The 19589-nt window shown below is 42.3% G+C and overlaps 1 long non-coding RNA gene across 2 annotated transcripts; it reads left to right on the forward strand.

Annotated features, from left to right (window-relative positions):
* Nucleotides 1-185: 185 nt before the first annotated feature.
* On the forward strand, nucleotides 186-17936 carry LOC124023302. Of its 2 annotated transcripts, none has more exons than XR_006836688.1 (5): nucleotides 186-271; nucleotides 773-901; nucleotides 1054-1422; nucleotides 3804-3936; nucleotides 17879-17936. It is a non-coding gene; the product is annotated as an uncharacterized LOC124023302 (long non-coding RNA). The 2 variants fall into 2 exon arrangements; XR_006836687.1 differs by having other exon boundaries at nucleotides 1054-1409.
* Nucleotides 17937-19589: the final 1653 nt, after the last annotated feature.

Consider the following 19589-nt stretch of genomic DNA (forward strand, 5'->3'; position numbering starts at 1 on the left):
ATAAGTGAAAGATATGAGTAACGATTTGGTCAGCCTGTTTTTTACAGATAAATCCCATTTTACATGTTAAGACACTTCCGAAGCACTTTTAATAATGTCCACATAGTGGAGCTGATACCGTCTGGAACACATTGGGTGTGGGAATGACTTACCCCCCCTCCTTCCCACTGCTGGGAACAGTCAAACGAGGCTGAACCACAAAGTGAAAGGATTTTCTTAGCTTGTGAGATTTGCCACTTGGACTGGACTATAGGGAGACTGGAATCAAATTGTAAGTATTTGTTTATTGCTGTTGTCATTTTTGGTCGTAACTGAACAGTCTAGAAAAACGCATGACACACACACATGTTTGTAGAGGTGTTGACTAACAGTAAAATCACACCATATGCTCCCAACAATTGAATGGGTCAACCCAAGAACAATTGTTTCGGCAATGCAGTGATTTATTTCTTAAACTCTATTCCCAATCTTATCTTGATCTCTGTTGTTTTCGGCATTGTTGATTAGTGCCCGTAAGTAAGATTTTCACTGTTAGCTGACAAGTATTATGACAAATTATAATTTTGCCAAAATGTTGGTGGGTTAGGTTTACTCTTTAAATTGTTGGGAGTGTATATAGTGTGAGACTTTATTTTTTTGTACATTGACCTTGCTTGCTTAGTAAGCACAAATGGCATGTTGAGTCAATGCTTGTATTAGTCAATGCATATTATTCAGGCTATCCACGTTGGCTCTCAGATTTTAATTTGGCTCAACCACTGATTGTTGTCAGGTGTGAACCCTTTCCTGTGGAGAGACCACTGTTTGTTTTCTACAAAGGAGAAAGGCCCTAACATGGCATTGGTCTTCAGCTTGTCCACTCTCATGTTTCTCCTCATCACTGGGACGGAGACATCCAAAAGTAAGGCATTCTTGCAGGCACAATTTGTAGTACTTTTGCCAACACCATAACTTCCAAAATGCTCACAACGAATGGTCTAGGAGTTTTGTTTTATCCAAACTACACTTGTCAGATGTAAACATTTGTCAAATGTAACATTTTCTGTACTACAGTCCTGAAGCAGGTCATCCAGGTGGACTCTGGGAAGAATACAGTGCTCTGTGAACTTCAATGGGATATCTCCTGGTAATGTTAACATAGAGCTGGTCGTGTGGTGGAGGTTGGACTAGAATGGTCTTCGCAAAGGTGAACCTGTGTTCAAATACAACCTATCCAATCAACAATCCTCAAATCCCAGGATGCCACTGAGCCCAAAATATCAGCTTCCCATACCACCTGCCAATGAGAAAGACAAAGTTGTGTCCCTGTTGGTCAAAGAAACCCAGCCTGAAGACGAGGGTCCGTATGAGTGTGTGGTGAACACTTGACAGTGGAATCACAAATTGTAACTTCATGCTGAATGTCACAGGTAACCTCAACAGGTCAGCACAAAGCTTTTGGAGTCCAACGTTTATAGGTTGGGCCCTGAGTATTTCCCAGTCAGGAAAAACTAAGGGCTTTACACCTGCACTGCTCAAAAAAATCAATGGAACACTAAAATAACATCCTAGATCTGAATGAATGAAATATTCTTATTAAATACTTTTTTCTTTACATAGTTGAATGTGCTGACAAAATCACAAAATTATCAATGGAAATCAAATTTATCAACCCATGGAGGTCTGGATTTGGAGTCGCATTCAAAATTAAAGTCGAAAACCACACTACAGGCTGATCCAACTTTGATGTAATGTCCTTAAAACAAGTCAAAATGAGGCTCAGTAGTGTGTGGGGCCTCCATGTGCCTGTACGACCTCCCTACAACGCCTGGGCATGCTCCTGATGAGGTGGCGTATGGTCTCCTGAGGGATCTCCTCCCAGACCTGGACTAAAGCATCCGCCTACTCCTGGACTGTCTGTGGTGCAACGTGGTGTTGCTGGATGGAGCGAGTCATGATGTGCTCAATTGGATTCAGGTCTGGGGAACGGGCGGGCCAGTCCATAGCATCAATGTCTTCCTCTTGCAGGAACTGCTGACACACTCCAGCCACATGAGGTCTAGCATTGTCTTGCATTAGGAGGAACCCAGGGCCAACCGCACCAGCATATGGTCTCACAAGGGGTCTGAGGATCTCATCTCGGTACCTAATGGCAGTCAGGCTACCTCTGGCGAGCACATGGAGGGCTGTGCGGCCCCCCAAAGAAATGCCACCCCACACCATGACTGACCCACCGCCAAACCGGTCATGCTGGAGGATGTTGTAGGCAGCAGAACGTTCTCCACGGCGTCTCCAGACTGTCATGTCTGTCACGTGCTCAGTGTGAACCGGATTTCATCTGTGAAGAGCACAGGGCGCCAGTGGCGAATTTGCCAATCTTGGTGTTCTCTGGCAAATGCCAAACGTCCTGCACGGTGTTGGGCTGTAAGCACAACCCCCACCTGTGGACGTCGGGCCCTCATACCACCCTCATGGAGTCTGTTTCTGACCGTTTGAGCAGACACATGCACATTTGTGGCCTGCTGGAGGTCATTTTGTGGCCTGTGACTGGAACGAACTGCAAAAATCGCTGAAGTTGGAGACTTTTATCTCCCTCACCAACTTCAAACATCAGCTATCCGAGCAGCTAAACGATCGCTGCAGCTGTACATAGTCTATTGGTAAATAGCCCACCCATTTTCGCCTACCTCATCCCCATACTGTTTTTATACTGTTATTTATTTACTTTTCTGCTCTTTTGCACACCAATATCTCTACCTGTACATGACCATCTGATCATTTATCACTCCAGTGTTAATCTGCAAAATTGTATTATTCGCCTACCTCCTCATGCCTTTTGCACACATTGTATATAGACTGCCCATTTTTTTTTTTACTGTGTTTTTGACTTGTTAATTGTTTACTCCATGTGTAACTCTGTGTTGTCTGTTCACACTGCTATGCTTTATTTTGGCCAGGTCGCAGTTGCAAATGAGAACTTGTTCTCAACTAGCCTACCTGGTTAAATAAAGGTGAAATAAAATAAATTAAAGAAATTTTGCAGGGCACTGGCAGTGCTCCTCCTGCTGCTCCTTGCACAAAGGCGGAGGTAGCGGTCCTGCTGCTGGGTTGTTGCCCTCCTACGGCCTCCTCCACATCTCCTGATGTACTGGCCTGTCTCCTGGTTGCGCCTCCATGCTCTGGACACTACGCTGACAGACACAGCAAACCTTCTTGCCACAGCTCGCATTGATGTGCCATCCTGGATGAGCTGCACTACCTGAGCTCTTGTGTTGGTTGTAGACTCCGTCTCATGCTACCACTAGAGTGAAAGTACCGCCAGCATTCAAAAGTGACCAAAACATCAGCCAGGATGCATAGGAACTGAGAAGTGGTCTGTGGTCACCACCTGCAGAACCACTCCTTTATCGGGGGTGTCTTGCTAATTGCCTATAATTTCCTATAATTTCTATTCCATTTGCACAACAGCATGTGACATTTATTGTCAGTCAGTGTTGCTTCCTAAGTGGACAGTTTGATTTCACAGAAGTGTGATTGACTTGGAGTTACATTGCGTTGTTTAAGTGTTCCCTTAATTTTTTTGAGCAGTGTAGTTTTGAATTCAAAGTGCCTTCCTCACACCCTAACACTGACCATTTAGTATTCTCCTTTTTGCATCATGATTTCCACTGTGCAGAGGATCCATCAAGAATTTGTGCTTTTCTCACATTAACCTCTATTAGTATCCAATATAAATTGACTTACCCTACAAACATGACCTAGTTGATTGCATACCTGAATGCGACGTGATTTTCATTTATAATGATTGTGATTTATTGTTACAGTACAAGACCAGCACTGAAAAGGAGATTCCAAAGAACAGTTACATGAGTGTGGCTGCTGTATGTGTGGTAGTAGGCTCTCTTGCCATTGGACTGCTGCTTCTCAAGCTGTTTCAAGCCAGAAGACTCAGACAAGGTGAGCACCCAGGGTCATGTTGGATGTCATAAGGTGAATGCACCAATTTGTAAGTCGCTCTGGATAAGAGCGTCTGCTAAATTACTTAAATGTAAATGTTGCAAAATGCTTCAAGATGTTATTCAGTTCCTCCCCATTTCAGACTGCTTCTTTCCATTTCATGCCTAGTGAACATGACCCTGCTTTTCAGTCTCCGCAGAGAGGAATGCAGAGTACTGGGAAGATTAGTAGAGTACTTTCTGTTCTGGCTAAATGCCAGGATGTTGCTGTAGAATACAGTGCCTTGCGAAAGTATTCGGCACCCTTGAACTTTGCGACCTTTTGCCACATTTCAGGCTTCAAACAAAGATATAAAACTGTATTTTTTTGTGAAGAATCAACAACAAGTGGGACACAATCATGAAGTGGAACGACATTTATTGGATATTTCAAACTTTTTTAACAAATCAAAAACTGAAAGATTGGGCGTGCAAAATTATTCAGCCCCCTTAAGTTAATACTTTGTAGCGCCACCTTTTGCTGCGAATACAGCTGTAAGTCGCTTGGGGTATGTCTCTATCAGTTTTGCACATCGAGAGACTGAATTTTTTTCCCATTCCTCCTTGCAAAACAGCTCGAGCTCAGTGAGGTTTGATGGAGAGCATTTGTGAACAGCAGTTTTCAGTTCTTTCCACAGATTCTCGATTGGATTCAGGTCTGGACTTCGACTTGGCCATTCTAACACCTGGATATGTTAATTTTTGAACCATTCCATTGTAGATTTTGCTTTATGTTTTGGATCATTGTCTTGTTGGAAGACAAATCTCCGTCCCAGTCTCAGGTCTTTTGCAGACTCCATCAGGTTTTCTTCCAGAATAGTCCTGTATTTGGCTCCATCCATCTTCCCATCAATTTTAACCATCTTCCCTGTCCCTGCTGAAGAAAAGCAGGCCCAAACCATGATGCTGCCACCACCATGTTTGACAGTGGGGATGGTGTGTTCAGGGTGATGGGCTGTGTTGCTTTTACGCCAAACATAACGTTTTGCATTATTGCCAAAAAGTTCAATTTTGGTTTCATCTTTTTAGAAATGATCGCATTAAAATACATACCCAAATCGAACTGCCTGATGCAAGGATATGCATATGCTTGATACCATTTGAAAGGAAACACTTTGAAGTTTGTGGAAATCTGAAATGAATGTAGGAGAATAACACATTAGATCTGGTTAAAGATAATACAAAAAAAAGTGTTTTCTATTTTTTTCCCCCATCATCTTTGAAATGCAAGAGAAAGGCCATTATATTGCCTGAGTCAAGGCGCAATTTATATTTTGTCCACTAGATGGCAGCAGTGTATGTACAAAGTTTCAGGCTGATCCAATTAACCACTGCATTACTGTTAAATGTCTGCCCAAATGTGCCTAATTGGTCAATTGAAACATTTAAGTACATAACTGCGCCCTCCTCAAACAATAGCATGGTATTCTTTCACTGTAATTGCTACCAACTAGTGGGTCAGGCGCAGCCCCACTGTCTGATTCATATTGCGTGATTTTTTATGATAGTTGTTGATTATATTGACTGATTGGTTCTGTATGGGGGTGGTAAATCAGGAAAAACTGTCTGACAACTGACCTACTTTCGTATTTCATTATGTAACTCGGTAGCACACACACAAAAACTGAAATCTTTACACTGACAGTGCCAACATTGCTACGTGGTATTTTAAAGAGTCAGTGGAGATCAAGCTTTACAGTTAAAACACTGGTGGTTTTTCACTGATAAAATCTCCATAATTTATGTTTTCATACTGAAGAAGGGGATTGGTGAGCATGAGCTATTTCACGCACAATGAATGATTACAAATATTTGCACCAGTTTTAATGACCCAGTCACACACTAATATATGGATATTCAAATCTCAACCGTAAAATGTTAAACGTTCAGTTTTGACCGTGCAAGCCGACATTCCAAAGTAGCCTCCGAGTGTAGCCTAAGGCTTGTGTATTTCCTGTTATCGCTCACGGCATAGAAAAGATTATGTCCAATCTATAGGTAATCTGTCTTTCCCTCAACACCTCATGGCATGTTATCTTGCTATATACAGATCTAAATGTTGTTAACCAATCACAGACTGTGTTGTTACCAGTTCCCTGTAGCCTACATCAGACAACCAAAAACCAAGAGTTGTGTTCGTGGCTTTCAGTCAAATAGAGGAGTTCATAGGCTTTCCCAAATTGTTAAATTTAGTGTTAGTTAAGGGTTTAGGGTTCAGGGTAGGGACATCCTAAGGAATCCGGATAGCAGTGACCATTCATAGAGTAAGAGACGGGCACGGTATTTGAGAGCGTGTCACGTGACATGAATGTGCGGTGAACTCGACGGCAGTTTGACGCCTTCAAAAAAACTCTCCTCCATTAACATTCCGTTTATTCATGGCGGTATTTTATGGTGCTAGGAAAGGTTGGCTGACCTCGTAAGAGGTATCAGTAGCTTCACAAGGCTTAATTATGGCATGTTAAACCCCCCCATACAGCTTAAAAAATGTAAACGCAGCTACTGTTGTTATTCTGTCTGCACTGTTTGACGGGACTGTAAGTTAGCCGTAGATGGCTAGCTAGCAACCATGGGATAAGAACGTTGCCAGCCAGTATGGCAATGGTACATTTAGAAAGAAAAACTGGGTTGCGTCCATAGATACAGAACGACTGGGTCGCGTCTCTGGCAACCGAACGAACAACCAGTCAGCTTGGGTAGCAACCCTAGATGTGTCGGGACTATATTTTGTGGAAGGATGAAATAGTATGAATAAATACATTAAAATAATGTTTTTAATGCAAATATGTCAATCATTATTTGAATATGTTGGTAATCCGTATAAAAGAGATAATGCCCTCCTAAGCCAGTGTTTGGAGGAGATATTGGCACGGTTTGCCGACCCTCGGGTTCTTCTTGGCCCTAACAACACCCGTGCCATTATATCCTCCAAATATCAGCTCCTCTGGCATTATCACTTAAATGTATTATTGCTGGAATGGTGTTGTTCAAGTAAAATAGAGTGAATTGACATAATAAATCAGTTCCTCCCATAAGACTCCAGGCTTACCTGTGCAGGTGTGTGTCTCGTTTATAGGCTGTCCATCGAACTTGACTACTGTCACTTCTCTACTTTGTGACTGAAAACACTGCAGAAAGGAAGGGATGAGGAGATAGGGAAGGGCGTTACTATATTGCCACTCCATATCCACGTTGGCCGACATCATTTTTATCAGATAAAGGAAGAAACAACAGGATAGGGAGGGAAGTGGCTTCTACTCAACAAAGCCTGTAGAGCCTGGCCTACTTCCATGACTTCACTGGTCTAAAGAGACACACAAGATCCATTATGGATGGGCACACACACAAGCACACACAGCATTGAGATTAGGCCTACTCTTTCCTAAATAAAAATAGTTTCAAGCACTAGAAGAGTGGACAGTACAGAATCATAACATTTTACTCATTTAGCATGAGCTTTTATCCATAGCAATTAGGGTTAGGGCACCAACAGATTGTTCACCTAGTTGGCTCGGGGAGTCAAACCAGCAACCTTTCGGTTACTGGCCCAACGCTCTTAACCACTAGGCTATATGCCAGACAGTTGGGACACTGGAATAATGAGGACGATGAAAAGGAAGATGATAATATGATAAAGACAACACAGCCCATAGCGCTCGTCTCCTGTCACAGACAATGTAGACTACATCTGACAGTGAACAGATCAAAGAGATACAAGTGTATAAAATGGTGCATGTATTGTGTTTTCTCTTCAATGAGTTTCCTTGTCCTCAATGGATAATATGAGCTGTCATCTTTCATCAACCCCTGTATTCCCATAGTTAGGGTCAGGACTTTTTTCAGGTCAGGTCATTAGGGAAAAGTTTGTGGGCCCATAGTCATAAAGCATCTCAGAGTTCAAGTTTATTAGTCATATACCTGTACACATGACATACGTGGAGTACACAGTGCAAATACATGCTTAATTACAGGTACACCTCTCGACAATAGAAAAGTAAATAAGAGTACAAAAAAGAAAAGCTCGAATAAGAACGAGGATAAAAACGTTGCTAACATATATTACAAGGAGACACTCAAACAGATAGTTCTGGTCTTTTCAAAAACCTGGCACAAATTGGGATCTGGGGGAAGGGAATAGTTGGGGTGTATGTGATAGAGGAATTCTAAATTCCTTTATGTTTTATTGCCAAAACCAATTCAATTCGCACTCATTTCAAATTCATGATAAGTTGTAAGTTAATCATTTGCATGAATTAGCAAGAGACCAGTCTTAAAAACAAGTTAAGCATTTATTCTTGATGAGTACTGACCCAAAATACAAAGAACATTACATTTTAAAGAAAGGGAACATAAAATGACGTCATCAGTTTCACACCCTCTCCCATCCTTACAATAGGTAGTATTCAGTCCTAGAGAAGTTTTACTCCCCTCATAAACTACATTCCAACCTGTCTAAAAGATATACTTCTCTCCACTAATGGAATCCAACCAAAACATTCTTATCTGTTTGAAAAACTATCTTATCCCTCCTCCTTAAACTTCCCAGGAGGCACAGACAATTCATTCATTCTGCTTACATTTTCATTAACAGCTCAACCAAAAACTCATACTTTTCAAATCATAACATAATAGTATTAGAATAAAAGGTTCTAATCAATAATGTATACATAATTAGTCATCTAAACTATAATTTCCTCTAACAATATGCAAATTAAATACTGTAGTATTTACTAAAGTTAAAGTGGCGTGTTTGCGGACTGTAGTGTTTTTGAGGACTATTCTGTAGTATTTAAGTGTTTTTTTTGTGATGATAATACTTTAGAATTTACTATAGTATTCTACAGTATACTACAACATTATATAGTAAGTACTACACATGATTGAGGAATACTACAATGTGTAGTATAGTATATTACAGTTTACTACAGAATTCTATACTAAGTACTGTAGTATTCTATAATAAACTTCATTATTTTTCATGTGGGCACACACACTTTACTGTAGTACTTACCCTGGGGATGACCCAGATGAAGAGGATGAGCAGACTCAGGAGAAGCACAGAGCCAGCAGGGACAGCTGAGACCAGGACTAGATACCAGGACATTCCTAGCCCTGAGGATGCATCATTCTGGTCACACTCCTCATCTGTGGCACAGCAACACACCAGGGTAGCACACATTTTTCAATTCAGTTCAGTACATATCATAAAAATATCCCCAGGTGCAATTCGTTATAAAAGATGAAGAATCCAATACAACTCAACAAACTGACCAATTTAAACGTGTTTAGAAGATACAGCATCGTAGCTAAAGTTAGGATTAGTTCCTATGAGACTGCGCCACTCAGAGCTCACATTAAGACAATGGTCCTGAATCGTTCCCTAACCCTCTTGACCCTAACCAATGTTCCCTCTGAGCTCCCCTCGGACTGCCACACAGATTAAATATCAGCACACACAGAGAAGCACAAGATTGAACTTCATTCAACTTTCTAGAGTTTTCCCCTTAACACTAACAACGCTTCGCTCTACTGTGGTAATTGTGCTCGAATCAAAGCAATTTTAGCCACTTTCAATGCATTGAAACAAAATGAACTATGCAAGACTTTGAATGCAAAACTAACTGCAAAACTCACGCCGCTAAACTTACCCTAGTAAAACTGACTATCCTACCGATCCTCAACTTTGGCGATGTCACCTACAAAATAGCTTCCAATACTCTACTCAGCAAACTGGATGCAGTTTATCACAGTGCCAACTGGTTTGTTACTAAAGCACCTTAATCCACCCACCACTGCGACCTGTATGCTCTAGTCGGCTGGTCCTCGCTACATATTCGTCGCCAGACCCACTGGCTCCAGGTCATCTACAAGTCCATGCTAGGTAAAGCTCCGCCTTATCTCAGTTCACTGATCACGATGGCAACACCCACCCGTAGCACGCGCTCCAGCAGGTGTATCTCACTGATCATCCCTAAAGCCAACACCCCATTTGGCCGCCTTTCCTTCCAGTTCTCTGCTGCCTGTGACTGGAACGAATTGCAAAAATCGCTGAAGTTGGAGACTTATCTCCCTCGCCAACTTTAAACATCTGCTATCTGAGCAGCTAACCGATCGCTGCAGCTGTACATAGTCCATTGGTAAATAGCCCACCCAAGTTACCTACCTCATCCCCATACTGTTTTTATTTATTTATTTTTATGCTCTTTTGCACACCAGTATCTCTACCTGCACATGACCATTTGATCATTTATCACTCCAGAGTTAATCTGCTAAATTGTAATTATTCGCCTACCTCCTCATGCCTTTTGCACACAATGTATATAGACTCTTTCTTTTTTCTACTGTGTTATTGACTTGTTTATTGTTTACTCCATGTGTAACTCTGTGTTGTTCTCTTGTTCACACTGCTATGCTTTATCTTGGCCAGGTCGCAGTTGTAAATGAGAACTTGTTCTCAACTAGCCTACCTGGTTAAATAAAGGTTAAATAAAAAAATTATAAAGAGTTTCTTGTGGGCAGCGCACATCGAAGTAGGATTCTATTGAATTGACATGCACGACTCAGGCCTGTAGTCTACATAGAACGGTGCGCCATAACCAATCAGAGTTGCAGTAGGCCTATATGCAAATAGCCATTGCCATATATGGATCTGTGCCATTCACTTTGAACAGGACAGCATGAGCAGTCCTGAGTAGATGCACTTGTTTTGAGATCAAAGTAAGAGCTGCATGTAGCCAGCCTCCTGTGCACATTTGTTCATATTCTTTGCTAGTGAGTTATTAGCCTAGTCATGGCTAATTTCTCATCAACAATGGGGGAGTGGTTGCTTCCTACAAGAGCACAAAATGTGTGCATTTCTAGCCATCTTTGAAAAACAAGTCAGGTTAAGAGCTTTTTTTATGTCTTAAAGGGGCAGCACAGATAGAACAATGATACAGATATTTAAAGCATTCCCTTGGCGTTTCCACTCACTACCAAATATGGTAGTGAGAGGAAGCCAACTGGCCCGCAGTGGGTAAAGATGGATTTTGGCTGACATGCTGCACATTCTCTTATCAATGAAACATTTGATTTCAATACAGTTTTCAATTCCCAAAACTAGAATGTTTTAAACAGAGCGGACTAAGTTGTGTAGACCTTACCAGTTGCAAAAGTTTTATTTTTATTTTTAAATGGCATTGTTTAGAAGGAGTGCATAGGTGAATTGAGTTACTGCACACGCGCACTTCACAGAGTAGCCATTCCCTAACGGAAATATGCAGATTTATGCTAGAACGCACCAATAGGATCTCGCTAGCTTGTGCTTGGCTCTGCCCACCTCCGTGTCTGTTCTGCCCACTATGACTCATTTGTTCCCAATGGAAACAATAGGCTGTGGTCTATCTTGGTTAAATAAATATCTTTGGTGGCAGTGTTGTATTTTGAGACAGTGTTGAATAAGCTAAGTAGCTAATAGGCAGAGGGTAGCATTTGTCTGATTCTCTGTAGTAATGGTATAGGAATAATAATGAATTGTATTTTGTAAAATGGTTTCTTGCATCAAACACAACATACTTAAGTCACCTCCATGTCTGAAGGACAAGTGAATACAGGTTAATGTCAAGCCCTCCATGTTTTTTAATTCAAAAGTCTCATAGAATGTAGGCCTACATTGAACACCACACATTAAACACCACACAACAGCTATTTCCATATGAAATGTTATGGGATGCATTTTTCTCCATTGTTTTTGATGGTAGGCCTACATTATAATTAAATAGCCACAGTAGCCTACTTGGCCACTGTTAAAACTGTACCTTAAAGTGGGTACAGCCTCAGTGATCACAGTAAACGCGAGCCAGAATCTTTTTTTTTAAACCTTTATTTAACTAGGCAAGTCAATTAAGAATACATTCTTATTTACAATGACGGCCTACCCCGTCCAAACTCGGACAACGCTAGGCCAATTGTGCACCGCCCTATGGGACTCCCAATCACAGCCGGATGTGATGCAGCCTGGATTCGAGATACAGTGCCTTAGACCACCGCGCCACTCGGGTTACACATCATTTTTACAATGTTCAAATCTGCGCCAGGCATATCTGATCCCACTTCCATCCCACTTCCTGGATGGATTTTCCTCAGGTTTTCGCCTGCCATATCAGTTCAGTTATCCTCACAGACATTATTTGAACAGTTTTGGAAACTTTAGTGTTTTCTATCCAAATCGAATTATATGCATATCCTAGCTTCTGGGCCTGAGTAACAGGCAGTTTACTTTGGGCACGCTTCTCATCCAGATGTCGAAATACTGCCCCCAAGCCATAAGAAGTTTAAATCTAGTTTTTCAACCACTCCACAAATCTCTTCAAAACAAACTATAGTTTTGGCAAGTCGGTTAGGACATCTACTTTGTACATGACACAAGTAAGTTTTCCAACAATTGTTTACAGACAGATTATTTCAGTTATTATTCATAGTATGATAATTCCAGTGGGTCAGAAGTTTACATACACTAAGTTGGCTGTGCCTTTAAACAGCTTGGAAAATTCCATAAAATGATGTCATTGCTTTAGAAGCTTCTGATAGGATAATTGACATCATTTGAGTCAATTGGAGGTGTACCTGTGGATGTAGTTCAAGGCCTATCTTCAAACTCAGTGCTTCTTTGCTTGACATCATGGGAAAATCAAAAGAAATCAGCCAAAATCAGAAAAAAAATTGTAGACATCCACACGTCTGGTTTATCCTTGGGAGCAATTTCCAAACGCCTGAAAGTACCACGTTCATCTGTACAAATAATAGTACGCAAGTATAAACACTATGGGGCCACACAGCCGTCATACCAGCACAGACCAGCACAAAAACATCCTGTGGCGGACTGCAATAGCATCGAATAGCCCCCGTGATATGCAACTGTTCAGGGAAGTCAGGAACCAATACACGCAGTCAGTCAGGAAAGCTAAGGCCAGCTTCTTCAGGCAGAAGTTTGCATCCTGTAGCTCCAACTCCAAAAAGTTCTGGGACACTGTGAAGTCCATGGAGAACAAGAGCACCTCCTCCCAGCTGCCCACTGCACTGAAGCTAGGTAACACGGTCTCCACCGATAAATCCATGATTATCGAAAACTTCAATAAGCACTTCTCAACGGCTGGCCATGCCTTCCGCCTGGCTACTCCAACCTCGGCCAACAGCTCTGCCCCCCCCGCAGCTCCTCGCCCAAGCCTCTCCAGGTTCTCCTTTACCCAAATCCAGATAGCAGATGTTCTGAAAGAGTTGCAAAACCTGGACCCGTACAAATCAGCTGGGCTTGACAATCTGGACCCTCTATTTCTGAAACTATCTGCCGCCATTGTCGCAACCCCTATTACCAGCCTGTTCAACCTCTCTTTCATATCGTCTGAGATCCCCAAGGATTGGAAAGCTGCCGCAGTCATCCCCCTCTTCAAAGGGGGAGACACCCTGGACCCAAACTGTTATAGACATATATCCATCCTGCCCTGCCTATCTAAGGTCTTCGAAAGCCTAGTCAACAAACAGATCACTGACCATCTCGAATCCCACCGTACCTTCTCCGCTGTGCAATCTGGTTTCCGAGCCGGTCACGGGTGCACCTCAGCTACACTCAAGGTACTAAACGATATCATAACCGCCATCGATAAAAGACAGTACTGTGCAGCCGTCTTCATCGACCTCGCCAAGGCTTTCGACTCTGTCAATCACCATATTCTTATCGGCAGACTCAATAGCCTCGGTTTTTCGGATGACTGCCTTGCCTGGTTCACCAATTACTTTGCAGACAGAGTTCAGTGTGTCAAATCGGAGGGCATGCTGTCCGGTCCTCTGGCAGTTTCTATGGGGGTGCCACAGGGTCGACTCTTTTCTCTGTATATATCAATGATGTTGCTCTTGCTGCGGGCGATTCCCTGATCCACCTCTACGCAGACGACACCATTCTATATACTTTTGGCCCGTCATTGGACACTGTGCTATCTAACCTCCAAACGAGCTTCAATGCCATACAGCACTCCTTCCGTGGCCTCCAACTGCTCTTAAACGCGAGTAAAACCAAATGCATGCTTTTCAACCGATCGCTGCCTGCACCCGCATGCCCGACTAGCATCACCACCCTGGATGGTTCCGACCTTGAATATGTGGACACCTATAAGTACCTAGGTGTCTGGCTAGACTGCAAACTCTCCTTCCAGACTCACATCAAACATCTCCAATCGAAAATCAAATCAAGAGTCGGCTTTCTATTCCGCAACAAAGCCTCCTTCACTCACGCCGCCAAGCTTACCCTAGTAAAACTGACTATCCTACCGATCCTCGACTTCGGCGATGTCATCTACAAAATGGCTTCCAACACTCTACTCAGAAAACTGGATGCAGTCTATCACAGTGCCATCCGTTTTGTCACTAAAGCACATTATACCACCCACCACTGTGACTTGTATGCTCTAGTCGGCTGGCCCTCACTACATATTCGTCGCCAGACCCACTGGCTCCAGGTCATCTACAAGTCCATGCTAGGTAAAGCTCCGCCTTATCTCAGTTCACTGGTCACGATGGCAACACCCATCCGTAGCACGCGCTCCAGCAGGTGTATCTCACTGATCATCCCTAAAGCCAACACCTCATTTGGCCGCCTTTCGTTCCAGTACTCTGCTGCCTGTGACTGGAACGAGCTGCAAAAATTGCTGAAGTTGGAGACTTTTATCTCCCTCACCAACTTCAAACATCAGCTATCCGAGCAGCTAACCGATCGCTGCAGCTGTACATAGTCTATTGGTAAATAGCCCATCCATTTTCACCTACCTCATCCCCATACTGTTTTTTTACTGTTTTTTATTTATTTACTTTTCTGCTCATTTGCACACCAATATCTCTACCTGTACATGACCATCTGATCATTTATCACTCCAGTGTTAATCTGCAAAATTGTATTATTCGCCTACCTCCTCATGCCTTTTGCACACATTGTATATAAACTGCCCATTTTTTTCTATTGTGTTATTGACTTGTTAATTGTTTACTCCATGTGTAACTCTGTGTTGTCTGTTCACACTGCTATGCTTTATTTTGGCCAGGTCGCAGTTGCAAATGAGAACTTGTGGTCCTCTGTAGCTCAGTTGGTAGAGCATGGCGCTTGTAACGCCAGGGTAGTGGGTTCAATCCCCGGGACCACCCATACGTAGAATGTATGCACACATGACTGTAAGTCGCTTTGGATAAAAGCGTCTGCTAAATGGCATATATTATTATTATTTTATTATATTATTCAACTAGCCTACCTGATTAAATAAAGGTGAAATAAAAAATAAAAATAAATAAATACCGCTCAGGAAGGAGACGCGTTCTGTCTACTAGAGATAAACGTACTTTGGTGCGGAAAGTGCAAATCAATCCCAGAACAGCAAATGACCTTGTGAAGATGCTGGAGGAAACAGTTACATAAGTATCTATATCCACAGTAAAACAAGTCCTATATTGACATAACCTGAAAGGCCGCTCAGCAAGGAAGAAGCCACTGCTCCAAAACCGCCATTAAAAAGACACTATGGTATGCAGCTGCAAATGTGGACAACAATTATACTTTTTGGAGAAATGTCCTCTGGTCTGATGAAACAAAAATAGAACTGTTTTGCCATAATGACCATCGTTATGTTTGGAGGAAAAGGGGGAGGCTTGCAAGCCGAAGATCACCATCCGAAACGTGAAGCACGGGGGGTGGCAGCATTATGTTGTGGGGATGCTTTGATGCAGGAGGGACTGGTGAACTTCACAAAATAGATGGCATCATGAGGGAAAAAAATTATGTGGATATATTGAAGCCACATCTCAAGTCAGGAAGTTAAAGCTTGGTCTCAAATGGGTCTTCCAAATGGACAATGACCCCAAGCATACTTCCAAAGTTGTGGCAAAATGGCTTAAGGACAACAAAGTCAAGGTATTGGAGTGGCCATCACAAAGCCCTGACCCAAATCGTATAGAAAATGTGTGGGCAGTACTGCAAATGTGTGTGCGAGCAAAGAGGCCTTCAACCCTGACTCAGTTACACCAGCTCTGTCAGGAGGAATGGCCCAAAATTCACCCAATTTATTGTGGGAAGCTTGTGGATGTCTACCCGAAACGTTTGACCCAAGTCAAACAATTTAAAGGCAATGCTACCAAATACTAATTGAGTGTATGTAAACTTCTGACCAACTGGAAATTAGATGAAAGAAATCAAATCTGAAATAAATAATTCTCTCAACTATTATTCTGACATTTCACATTCTTAAAATAAAGTGGTGATCCTAACTGACCTAAAACAGGGAATTTTTACGAGGATTAAATGTCAGGAATTGTGAAAAACTGAGTTTAAATGTATTTGGCTGTGTATGTAAACTTCTGACTTCAACTGTATATAGGACTATCTGTGTAAGGACACACACATATTTAGTGGACATTGATTTGACAGTGAAGACACTAGTGTGATACAGTAGCAGTGTAGATGAAGAATTGCAAAATTTACCTAGAGCTAACACTGCAGATAGCAATACTGGGTGATTTAAAAAGTCATAGTCAACCAATTAATAATATATAATAATTATTTTAGCAAAAATGTTTCTTTAATTTACAATCCGTAGAAACTATGACAATAGTGTAATGATGTGGCCCTTTCTGGGTATAGATTGTGGCCTCTCTCACTCTCTATCTCTAGCTATATATACCCAGGTTCTGTTGTCTCAGGTCGTAAATTCCTGGCGGAGACTCTCTCCCCCTGGCCATGCAGAAAGAGACACACAGAGAGAACAAAGGATTTCACATGGCGAACTCCTATATCCCCAAAATGGGGATTTGATACAGAATGTCCACTTGTGGGAGTGATCCGTGGACACTTAAAGGACAGGTATGATAAGTGCGTTTCATTTGGTGACCTCAGAGAAGACATGAAACACACAACTATATCTCTGAATATATACATTTCTCAATTATGGGGTTTGCATCTAATTCTTCTATAAAATGAATGAGTAAAGATGAAACTATTTGTGAAATGATGCAAGGTGTTAAACCTTTAATGACTGATAATTGTATTCCCTTTAAAGTTTACCTAAGTAATTGGCCAACCCCCGTGAGCACAGACATGATCTGGGGTCATAGAACCGCCTTTTCTATTGTTACGAATTAAAACCCTCTCCTGAGGAAATCCTCTTCAGACCACGCGGACCTCAGTCAGCTGAGGGGGAAAGGTTTGAGTTTAGACTAAGCAAACCCACAGCGTGAGCTGTGATTGTGAATAGTTATTTAATTCCTAACCATACCATGTGGAGAATTGGCTACACGGCTGGAAATGGTTAAACTCTGAGACTATCGATCCCTACAGATAAGAGCAAATCGTAGATACTAATTACTAGTCTGCAGCTAGAAATTATGTAAACCATCAGGCGCTATGATTAAACTAGCTCTCATGAGGACCGCCACAGGAAAGGAAGACCCAGAGACCTCTGCTGCAGAGGATACGTTCATTAGAGTTATCAGCCTCAGAAATTGTATCCCAAATAAATGCTTCACATAGTTGTCAACAGACACATCTCAACATCAACTGTTCAGAGAAGACTGCGTGAATCAGGCCTTCATGGTTGATTTGCAGCAAAGAAACCCCTACTAAAGGACACCAATAATAAGAAGAGACTTGCTTGGGCCAAGAAACAGGAGCAATGGACATTAGACCAGTGGAAATCTATCCTCTGCATGTATGGTTCCCAACATGAAGCATGGAGGAGGAGGTGTGATGATGTGGGGGTATTTTTCTGGTGACACTGTCTGACTTATTTAGTATCCAGGGCACACTTAATCAGCATGGCTACCACAGCATTCTGCAGCAATACACCATCCCATCTGGTTTGCGCTTATTGGGACTATCATTTGTTTTTCAACAGGACAATGACCCAAAAAGCACCCCCAAGCTGTGTAAGGACTATTTGACCAAGAAGGAGAGTGATGGAATGCTGCATCAGATGACCTGGCCTCCACAATCACCCAACCTCAACCCAATTGCGACGGTTTGGTATGAGTTGGACCGCAGAGTGAAGGAAAAGCAAGTGCTCAGCATATGTGGGAAGTCCTTCAAGACTGTTGGAAAAGCATTCCAGGTGAAGCTGGTTGAGAAAATGCCAAGAGTGTGCAAAGCTGTCAAAGGAAAAGGGTGGCTACTTTGATTTGTTTAACACTTTTTGGTTACTACATGATTTCATATGTGCTATTTCATAGTTTTGATGTCTTCACTATTATTCTACAATGTAGAAAATAAAGAAACCCTTGAATGAGTAGGTGTGTTCAAACCTGACTGCTACTAAAATAATTTCGTTTCCAATGATGAATCTCATTGAAGTCTTTTGAAGAGACACCACTTAAAAGAAGTCCCTACCAGACTGGAAGGAAAGATTCCACATTCCTCGTTCTCTCAGCTGTCTGTAAACAGCAGTACATGACTCCCATTAGTTATGAATGGCCACAATGAATGGCATCATGGTCAAACGTGGCAGCTCTGATAATACCACCCTTCCAGCCTTTTTTAAATGGGGTAATTGATCTCCTTTTGTTTTCTATCATGACATCTGTCATATCTGCCATATTTGCCAATATTTGGCCCAAAGATCAGTTAGGCTGCCTGTGTAAACGCACCACAGCAGCCCCCCCCTAGGGAGCATGTCCAGCCTCATCCTGGCTTGAAGTCAGCTTTTGTTGGAACTTTTTATTTTTGAAAGAATTGCCCCCATTTCCCCCTTCCCCACCTCAGTCCCACTGTTCTTCCCCACTGTCTGATACAATCAACCACATCCCCTCTGAGTCATGGAATTTGCCCCCGTTCCTGCCCCCCCTCTTTTTTTTTGTCTCATTCTCCACCTGTTGTAAATGGTTAAAAAAAATATATATATATATAAAGATTTATATGAATTTGTTTTCATTTTGCTGCTGATTTTATTTTTATCGGAGGAAAGATGTATTTTGTGTGGATCTCACTAATGCTAAGACCATCCGCAACAGCACCATCACACAGAGCGACGTCTCTGACCTTGACATAGACTAGAGAACTGTCCTGCACATATACAGAAACATAGACTAAAGCCCTACGTACACACAGTCGACAGACTAGAACCCCTATGTGTACGCACACACTTGACATAGGGGGTTCTAGTCTATGTACACACACACACACACACACACACACACACACACACACACACACACACACACACACACACACACACACACACACACACACACACACACACACACACACACACACACACACACACACACACACACACACACACACACACACACACACAGTCGACAGACTAGAGCCCCTATGCACACACACACACACACACACACACACACACACACACACACACACACACACACACACACACACACACACACACACACACACACACACACACACACACACACACACACACACACACACACACAGTCGACAGACTAGAGCCCCTATGTACACACACACACACACACACACAGTCGACAGACTAGAGCCCCTATGTACACACACACACACACACACACAGTCGACAGACTAGAACAGCAGTAGGCTAGTGGTTAGAGCGTTGGGCCAGTAACCGAAAG

This window comes from Oncorhynchus gorbuscha, unplaced genomic scaffold, assembly GCF_021184085.1.
Source record: "Oncorhynchus gorbuscha isolate QuinsamMale2020 ecotype Even-year unplaced genomic scaffold, OgorEven_v1.0 Un_scaffold_1578, whole genome shotgun sequence".
Classification (NCBI taxonomy): Eukaryota; Metazoa; Chordata; class Actinopteri; order Salmoniformes; family Salmonidae; genus Oncorhynchus; species Oncorhynchus gorbuscha.